We start from the raw sequence: 9787 nt of genomic DNA, 5'->3' as shown, positions 1-9787 counted from the left end.
CAACGCCTCCCCCGGGCCCGATCCTGGACGAGCGCGGAGCGGAGGGGCGGCGAGAGGAGTCTAAGCATGCGCTTGCACGCCCCACCTCCGCCCAGCCCGGGCAGGCGGCGAAGGCGGCGGCGGCGAAGAGCGCGAGCGGCAGGCGGCGGCAGAAGGAGCGGCAGCAGCGAAGCGCCCGCTTGCAGCCCGGAGCTCTCGCAGGTAAGCCGCCCCGCGTGGACGCTGGCACGCCAAGATGTTAGAGGAATGTGGATTCCGGTGGAGGGGGGGGTTCCTTCAAACCCCCCGCCTCGTGGTGTAGGGACGACACCCCCTTCCTCCCTGCGGGGACACTCCCTTCCCCCTCGCCTTCCTCGGGGCGCGCAAGGCAGTGCGCTCTTGGGGGGCCGCGGAGGGTGGGGTCTCTCCCCTTTGCAGCCGAAGACGGTGGGGGGAGCGACCTCCTTTTCAGCCCAGCCATTCTAAGCTGCAAGGAATGCGACTCCCCCTCCCTCTCCCCCTCCTCTCCTAAACCACCGCAAGTTTCTTTCTTCTCCGTCTAGATTTTACAAGGGGTGGGGTGGCGAGGATGAGCAGGCGCGCAAAGGACTCCTAGTCTTTACTGCTAGTTCTCAAGACGAAGCCTTTCTCTTTAGGTTCACCCGTGGGAGGCTGGGCTAGATGGGCCTTTGCACGATCCAGCTGCTTCAGGGCTGGTCTTTAGGGTCTTCCCTTCATCCCTCCTCCCACTCTGTGAACCAGGCCTGCCACAGAGTCCATGCTCCTCTCACCTGCAGTACTCAATGTAAGATGATGGTGGTGGCTTTTGTTTGTTTGCAAACCGGTCGATTTGGGCTGATTTCTGGCATTGGTCCTGATTCTGTAATCCTATTGCATTTTGTTGTAACTCTTCCGCCTTTGATTGAGGCTGCAAAATTGGCATCATCTGCCCCATTTCCCTCCAGCTTTCTCCCAACCAGCCAGTTCTTCAGCTGGCACTGGCTTAGGAAAGGAAGGGTAAAGTAAAGCCAGGGAGGGGGCAACTGTGGAGAAGGGAGGGTCACTTAATTGCCCTGATCCTTTGTTAAGACATTTCTAAAGGTGCCTCTGATAGCATTGCGAGGAATTTCTGCAATTTGCTGGGGGCACCTGCTGTCAATGTCTGAAAAGTCACTGAAGCAGCCATAAACTCTTGTAGTTGCTCCTCCAAGAGGATGCTTTGTGTTCACCCAGCAAATGAGGGCTGTGTCATTTGACTGATGAATTAGTTTAATTAAGAGGGTCTCCAAACTGTGATCCCATATCTGAGAAGAAGCAGCGGTTGTTCTTAGGACCTGGTGGTCCATTCAGAAGATGAGTGGAAAGGGCCAGTATTGACAGAGGGAAGAGTCTGCACTTGAGAGGAGTGGAGAGGATTAGCAGCAAAGTCAATGGGAGGCTAGAATTAAGACGTTTAATCTTGATTCAATTAATAATCATACTGCATCTAGTGCAGCTCATTACAATTGCTACAACAGGCATAAAAACCATTAAGGCCCTCAGCAATTTTCAAGTGGACTGTTGAGTGGGGGGAGTTTGGGAACCACTTGTCTAATAGATTGCAAGGTTCTGATTAACTTTAAAAAAAAAAAAACAGCACCAGATGCTCATGCGTAACTGCGTAATTCAAGTACTTAGAGACTTTAGATGGTAGAGGCCACCTTAGCAATGCAAGAGGAACCCCCCCCCAGCTTGGTCAGGCCAGAAGCCCACCTAGTCTAGCATCCTGTTCTCACAGTGGCCAACCAAATGCCCCACTGGGAAGTCCACAAACTGGACATGAGTGCTTTCCCTGCTTACAATACTCAGCCTCTGCTATTCAGAGATGTACTGAATAACTCAGTTGGTTAGAGTGTGGTGTTGCTAACACCAAGTTTGCAGGTTTGATTCCCATATAGGACGGCTGCATCTTCCTGCATTGCAGGGGGTTGGACTTGATGATCCCACTCGTACCATCCTGTGACAGCAGAGGCAAGCATAGCCATTGCAGCCAATAGCCTCCTCCTCTATTTATTTTTCGGATCCTCTTCTAAAGCCATCCAAGTTGGTGGCCATCTCTACACCTGGTCAGAGTAGATTTCTTAAGAGCATAAGACAAACCTTGATGATGGCTCAGACCAGCGGCCCGTCTTATCCAACATATTCTTCTGCAGTGTCCAACCAGAAGCCTTGCAGTCAGGACCTGAGCTCAGCAGCACTCTCCTCACTTGTGCTTCTGGGCAACTGGAGCTCAGAGATGGACTGCCTCTGAACATGAAAGTTCCATATGGCCACCATGGATGATGGGAACAGAAGAAGCAGCCCCATAGTCAGACCAATGGCCCTTCTAGTTCAGTGCTGTCTACACTGACTGGCAGGAGCAGTGTAGGTTCTACCAGCCCTCCCTGGAGATTGAACCAGGGACGTTCTGCATGCACAGCAGATGCTCTGCAACTGACCTTGGTGCTTTGTCTAATAGCCATCAGCAGACCCCTCTGTCATGGAAGAGTAGAACTTCCATGGAAGAGTAGAAGAGAAGGAAATGCTCTTACTCATAAACAGAAAGATCCATGGGTTCACTGGCTAGGCTTTCATCTGGATGTTGAAGTCCATGGAATTTCAGGTGTTCTCTGTAGTCCATAGGATGCATTAATTGGTTTCATTTCCTTCATATACCATCCTGACCCTAAAGTCCAGTACACAATACTAAAAATGCAATCGATAAGTAGAACACCTAAAAACTGCATTTTTCCTTTCAAAAAGCAATACAACAAGGCTACATAGTGAAAGAAATGTTGAATCCCAGGTCAATAAAAGTGTGGGGGACAGCCACACGTCTCAGGGGAAGGAATTTCACAATAATAATAATAATAATTAATAATAATAATTACTACTACTACTACTACTACTACTAATAATAATAATAATAATAATAATAATTTGGTACCCTGCCCATCTGACTGGGCTGCCTCAGTCACTCTGGGTATGGTTGTTGGGAGACGGACGGCTGAAATCTCTTTAAAATTTGACACTGTGTGATGGAAGTGCATTTGCACCTGGTGTGTTGTTTAGGGAGGGGGCAGCGCACCCCTCCCAGGTTTCATACTGATAACCACTGAGTCACGACTGCCATACCAAATTAAACGGGCCTGGATCCAAAGGACTTGGATCCAAAAGCACACATCCAATTGCTTCAGGAAAAAGGACAACACTCTCCCATGTCTTGATAGCCTACGTAAAAAGCAGCCTGCGTCTTTCTTGGTCACGCTCTAGCGTGACCAAGTAAACGGCTTCCGGGATGGTGCTGATCAGAGAGGAGCCCCTTTTAAGATTCCAGGATGCCTGGTAAGCATGGATGTGCACTCGCTCCAGAGTTGACATGGGTGGCTGTAAGAAGTGGGTGTCCCCAATGAGTGTGTTCAGCTCCTCCTCCACGGATGCACCCCTTAATCTTCTCCCCTGGCACCTTGGGAGGACAGTAAGGTGCTGTGCTCAGGGACAGCACAGCGACTTTTCCAGCTGCCAATAAAGACCCCGCAGGCAGTCCCATCCCACGGGGTTCTAGCAATGTGCAAACCCACCCTCACTCACCCCGGCAGGCACTTTGGTTCTGAATGTAAAGGAGAAAATAGCCACAGCGATTGCTCTCTTCCAACCCCAACAGCCATTTAATCCCTCAAAAAGAAGGCGGCTGAAGTTGACTTGCTGACACACACCCACACACCCGGGGACCCTGGTTTGCTTTGGCATTCACTGTTTGGGCGTTGTTTGCGATTCTCCCACAGCAGAGGATGCCCCGGCACCTTTCAAAAGAACTGCGGATAAACTTCCTGCCGCGAATTGCTTTGAAGGGCTTGCGTTAGATGAACCTTGGGGTACCTTCTAACGCCACAGTCCTATGAATGTGGCCTCCTTGCTTCTCACTTCCTGCCAACGGTTCATTTTGGAGTCCCTGGGGCAGACTGGGGCAGTGCATCTAACCTGGCATCATCAACCAGGAGGGGTGAGCAGGTCTCCCTCCTTCACTCCCTCCCCAAATCTCCTGGAATCTGACTTCCCTTCCCAGGAAGGGTCAGGTAAAGGTAAAGGGTCCAGTCGCAGATGACTCTGGGGTTGCAGCGCTCATCTCTCTTTACTGGCCAAGGGAGCCAGCGTACAGCTTCCAGGTCATGTGGCAGATGACTAAGCCGCTTCTGGCGCACCAGAGCAGTGCACGGAAACGCCGTTTACCTTCCCGCCGGAGCGGTACCTATTTATCTACTTGCACTTTTGTGTTTTCGAACTGCTAGGTTGGCAGGAGCTGGGACAGAGCAACGGGAGCTCACCCCTTCACGCGGATTCGAACCGCTGACCTTCTGATCAGCATGTCCTAGGCTCTGTGGTTTAACCCACAGCACCACCCGCGTTCCTAGGAAGGGTCAGAGCTACTGTTAAATCGTGCCATGCAGGGGGTTGCACTCGATGGCCCTTGGGTCCCTTCCAACTCTACAATTCTATGGTTCTGTGCTTGTTGATCATCTTAAAGCCACTGTGTGGTCGTAGGACCATAGGAAGCCTGCCTTATGCTGAGTCAGAGCATTAGTCCATTGAGCTCAGTATTGTCTACCCTGACTGGCAGCAGTGGCTTTCCAGGGTTTCAGGTAGGGGATATTTCTTTGCCCAACCTGGAGATGCCAAGGATTGAACCTTCTGCATGCAAAGCAGATGTTCTGCCACTGAGCTAAAGTCTCTCCCCTAAAAATAAAGTAAGGTCTTCATCCTCATGGTTTTGAATACTGTGCTGAATTAAATAGGATTGCTGGTCTATCCAGCTCAGTTCAGACTCTCCAGAGCAGGGGTCAGCAAACTTTGTCAGCAGGGGGCTGGTCCACTGTCCCTCAGACCTTGTGGGGGGGCCGAACTATATTTTGGAAAAAAATATGAATGAATTCCTATGCCCCACAAATAACCCAGCAATGCATTCTAAATAAAAGCACACATTCTACTCTGATTCCCGGATCGCCTGCAGGCCGGATTTAGAAGGCGATTGGGCCGAATCCAGCCCCCGGGCCTTAGTTTGCCTATCCATCCTCCAGAGTTTTTCCCAGCCCTGCCTTGAGATGCCATTGAGGACTGAACCCAGGACCTTCTGTATTCAAGACAGATGCTCTACTAATGAGCTTTGGCCCTTCCCCAAAAGCACTCCCCCTGTCCAGTTTTGAGCACTGATTTGCGCACCTATATTATTTATTTATTGGGACGCGGGTGGCGCTGTGGGTTAAAGCCTCAGCGCCTAGGGCTTGCCGATCGAAAGGTCGGCGGTTCGAATCCCCGCGGCGGGGTGCGCTCCTGCTGCTCGGTCCCAGCGCCTGCCAACCTAGCAGTTCGAAAGCACCCCCGGGGGCAAGTAGATAAATAGGTACCGCTTACCAGCGGGAAGGTAAACGGCGTTCCGTGTGCGGCTCTGGCTCGCCAGAGCAGCGTTGTCACGCTGGCCACGTGACCCGGAAGTGTCTTCGGACAGCGCTGGCCCCCGGCCAATAGATGTGAGATGGGCGCACAAACCCCAGAGTCTGTCAAGACTGGCCCTTTCGGGCAGGGGTACCTTTACCTTTACCTTTATTATTTATTTATTGATTGATTGCAGTTTTATTCTGGAAAATAAAAAGGCCCCAAGCCAGGTAGAAACTAATCTAGATAATCTGTTTTGGCGCAGGTTTTGCCACTGAAGCATCTTGTCCGAAAATGCAGTACTGAGATCTTGCAGAAAATTAATTAGTTAAGATCAAGCAGTGCTAGTGAGGGCTTTTTTTGGTGTGTGTGGAGATCCCACTGCTGTTTCTTTCAAGCTTCGCTGGTGTTCCTCCCTCTCTTAAGGAGGCATTTATCACCCTCGCTGCCCACTCAGCCAGCCCTGCCTCTGGCTGCCCTGCGAGCATCCAAGAGGGAGTGATTTATCAGCGCTGTGTCTTGCAAATTGGTTGCAGCAGGCCACTGTGCCATCTCTCCCTACCACCACACTGCCCCCCGCCCCCCTGCAACAATCTTCCCTGAGGGCCCAGATGTTAAAAAAAAAAGGCCTTTTACAACTTGGAAGAGCTCTGCTGGATTTGGTGGGGTTCGTTTGTCATTTTTCCTCCAATGCTGCTCTAACCCTTCTTCTTTAACTGCAGAGCTGAGAAAAGGCTCTGTGGGTCTCAAAAACTCGCCCTTCGTTTCATGACTGATTTGTCTGCTTTACTTGCGGCTGCTAATACAGTGGTACCTCGGGTTAAGAACTTAATTCGTTCTGGAGGTCCATTCTTAACCTGAAACTGTTCTTAACCTGAGGTACCACTTTAGCTAATGGGGCCTCCTGCCGTGGCCATGCGATTTCTGTTCTCATCCTGAAGCAAAGTTGTTAAACCGAGGTACTATTTCTGGGTTAGAGGAGTCTGTAACCTGAAGCGTCTGTAACCTGAAGTGGTACCCGAGGTACCACTGTAGAGGGAATTTGAAGCTGTCTCCACCTGGGTTTTTCCCCAGTTGGATTATAGAATTGTAGGGTTGGCAGGGACCCCAAAGGACCATATAGTCCATCCCCCTGCAATGCAGGAACCACAGCTGAAGAATCCCTGGCAAATGGCCACCCAACCTCTGTTTACAAGCCTCCAAGGAAGGAGAGGCCACCACCTTCTGTCCCACTGTCCGACAGTCAGAAAGTTCTTCCTAACATAAATTGGGCAGTGAGATCATGGCCAGGCTAAAATATTTTGCTGCCTGAGGCGGAGCAGCAAGTGTCACTATACATCCATACATGGTGCACAGTATCCCTGAGCATGTGCAGAGTTGACTTTCAGGGCTCATTTCTTTTCAGATCTGTAGGTAGATCAAACATAATATCTACACTACTACCCCCCCTTCTTCCCATAGGACCACAAATGAGGCAGGAGCTGAATGTTTGCTCTAAAGGGCAGCATATCCTTCAGGTTTATATATCCTTTACCTCCCCTTATTATTATTATTTATTATTAGTAGTAGTAGTAGCATTAGTATTATTTTGCTTTGCTTGCAGAGCAGCTGGGTGCCTTAGAAACCACTGCCTCTAAGTGCTCCGGAGACCTTTTTTAAAAAAAGTTTAAATAATATCTACATAATTGACTATTCTTGCCAATAGATTGTGTGTGTGGATTGGGCCCTTAGCCCACCCCCCAGAAATGCATGTTGGCACCCTATAATTCAGAGTCGGCCCCTGACAGCACTGCTTCACTCCCCCACCCCTCTGAAAGTCAGCCTCTGTTTGCATCTATAAACATATGTACAGTATATATATATAATTGTGTGCCACCAATCTGTGCCCTGGGTCCCTTTTGCAGGAGCCCATTTCCTGCCCTTTGGCTTGGTGGGGGCGAGGGGAGCCATCACCAGTGCCCATCCATCCCCCCTCCCCCATGCATTGCAGGGGGTGGACTAGATGAGCATTGCAGGGGGTGGACTAGGGTCCCCTCTAAACTCTATGATTGTATGATTCTAAAAGATGTCCCTGTCCAAAGCAGTCACCAGCCTTGGCTCTCGAAAGCTGCCTGCCTGCAATTCCCAGGGCTTGTTAAGTCAGGACGGACCCAGAATGGATCACTTATTGACGAGGAGTAAATGCTTTATTTGATTTCTGCTAAAGAGTTGTTTGTGAGGGTAGCAATGGCTCTCTTGATTTGAGCGGATGTGCAACTGGCACAACCGATCCAATGCAGAAATGTGTTTGTGTGTGTGTGTGTGTGTGTGTGTGTGCTTCTGGTTGCTCTTTTGGCACTGCACTCATCTGGCTCCAAGTTTGGTATTTCAGAGGTCTCTTGAGGTGGGCAATAATCAGAGAGAAGTCTGCCAAAAGGCTCTGTGACTCTAAATAGTGACGGCATTTGAAATAGTTGCCAGAGCAAAATTCTGCCCAAGACTCTGTTTCCACAGGGAAGAAGAACGTAAGGAGGAGCCTTCTGGAGGCAGAGCCGAGCCATCATGGCTAGTAGAGCCTTATCCTCCAACAATAGGTCTAAATCTCTTTTGAAGCCACCTAGATCTCAGAGCCCAGGTGGATTTGTATGGGAGAATATGGTCCTACAGGTAGCCTTGACCTAAGTCAAAAAGGGCTTTATAACCAGCACTGTTGAATTGTGCCCAGAAACAATGGTGCTGTGCTAACAAGGGAGTCATCTGCTCTCCATAACCACTTCAAAATACAGTCCATTCGCTTACTTTTTATATTTTGAATTGGAGTTTCTATATGGCTAGCCCCCTTGTGGATTTCTTTTTAGATCAGGTAGGAGGGAAATAAATGTTCTGGCATGTGAATGAATGAATGCCAGTGGGTGTGGTGCTTTCTACAGGTCCCTGCCCCCAAGGACTTTACAGTCTAGAATTCAACACACAGTCAGCAAAAGAGGAAGAAGAGGGAAGCAGAGGCACAGGAGAACTGGGCAAGAGGATGCATTATTTTGATCGCAGGCGCTTAGGTTACTTGCGGTGGGGAATCAAGGACAGCTTCTGCGGGTTGAAAGGCTGCCAAGAAGCTGCTGTGGTGCTGGGCCAAGAAATTTCAGGCCTCCTTCTCAGCTCTTCCTAAGCAGGTCCCTCCATTTTGGACCCTACACTCCATCTACTGAAATCCACAGAATTACTGCTACCCTCAGAAGTGGACCTCAAGACTCTCTCCAGTGAGGGGCTGGGAGAGTATTCCCTATTATTTATTTATTATTACATTTCTATACCATCCTTCATCTGAGCACCACAGGGCGGTTTACAGTATAAAAACACGAAAACACATAACATAGTAACAAATAAAAACAATAGCCTCACACAGTTTAAAAGGCCATCGATTGTTTAATTAGTCAAAGGCTTGGGAGAAGAGAAATGTTTTCACTTGTTCCTTAATGATATGAAACGAAGGTGACAGGCAAGTCTCCCTATGGGAGAACATTCCACAAGTGGGGAGCCACTGCAGAAAAGGCCCGCTCTCATGTTGCCACAATCCAGGCCTCTCATGGAGGAGGCCTATGAACAAGGTTCTCATGATGATTGCAGGGTCTGGGTTGGCTTCTTAGGGCAGGCATAGGCAAACTCGGCCCTCCAGATGTTTTGAGACTACAATTCCCATCACCCCTGACCACTGGCCCTGTTAGCTAGGGATGATGGGAATTGTAGTCCCCAAACATCTAGAGGGCCGAGTTTGCCTATGTCTGTCCTAGGAGGAGAGGTGGTCCTTAAGGTATTGCGGTCCTGAGCCGTTTAAGGGTTTACAGCCAGGTTGCTTCTGTGCTGACCGTCCCCCTGTAGAACAGCCTTTCACAAGCCTGCGGCTCTTCAGATGTCTGTGAACTATAACTCCCATCAGTCACAGCCAGCATAGCCCAATGGCCAGGGATGATGGGAGTGGTAGTCCAAAATTTCTGGGAAGCACAAGATTGGAGAAGGCTGCTCTAGAAGGGGCCAGCTACTCCAGATGGTAACCCTTTAGATGCCAGATGCAGCTCTCGGAGAGGATGGAATGTCCTGAAGAACTCTCCAGGCTGGTCTGTAAAAGCTTAGCTGGTGCTCCAGGCTGGTGCTGAGGCAACTTGTCTCCTGTATGGTTGCTGGCTGTGGTCCTGAAAACGTGGTGAAAATCTGTGGACTGATATCTGCAGTGCTGTCCATGGTGCTGAACCTGCCCCAGTCCAGATTAGCACCAGCCTGGTCTTGTTCCCTCTCACCTGAGCCATTGCCTTGCTGGGGTGATGGAATCCCCAATGAATAATAGGATCACAGCAGACCTGGGAAAGACCCTGGGGAACTGGTGTTA

At 49.9% G+C, this 9787-nt stretch overlaps 1 protein-coding gene across 1 annotated transcript in view; it reads left to right on the top strand.

The window, feature by feature from the left end:
* Nucleotides 1-96: 96 nt before the first annotated feature.
* GPR153 (G protein-coupled receptor 153) overlaps nt 97-9787 on the top strand; it is a 30717-nt gene continuing 21026 nt past the window's right edge. The window contains exon 1 of the mRNA XM_082230059.1: nt 97-201. The gene's annotated coding sequence lies outside the window, so the exon portion shown is untranslated. The remainder of the gene's footprint in view (nt 202-9787) is intronic.

Source organism: Podarcis vaucheri (genome assembly GCF_965113315.1).
Source record: "Podarcis vaucheri genome assembly, chromosome: 7".
Classification (NCBI taxonomy): Eukaryota; Metazoa; Chordata; class Lepidosauria; order Squamata; family Lacertidae; genus Podarcis; species Podarcis vaucheri.
This window is presented reverse-complemented; position numbering and strand designations above follow the sequence as displayed.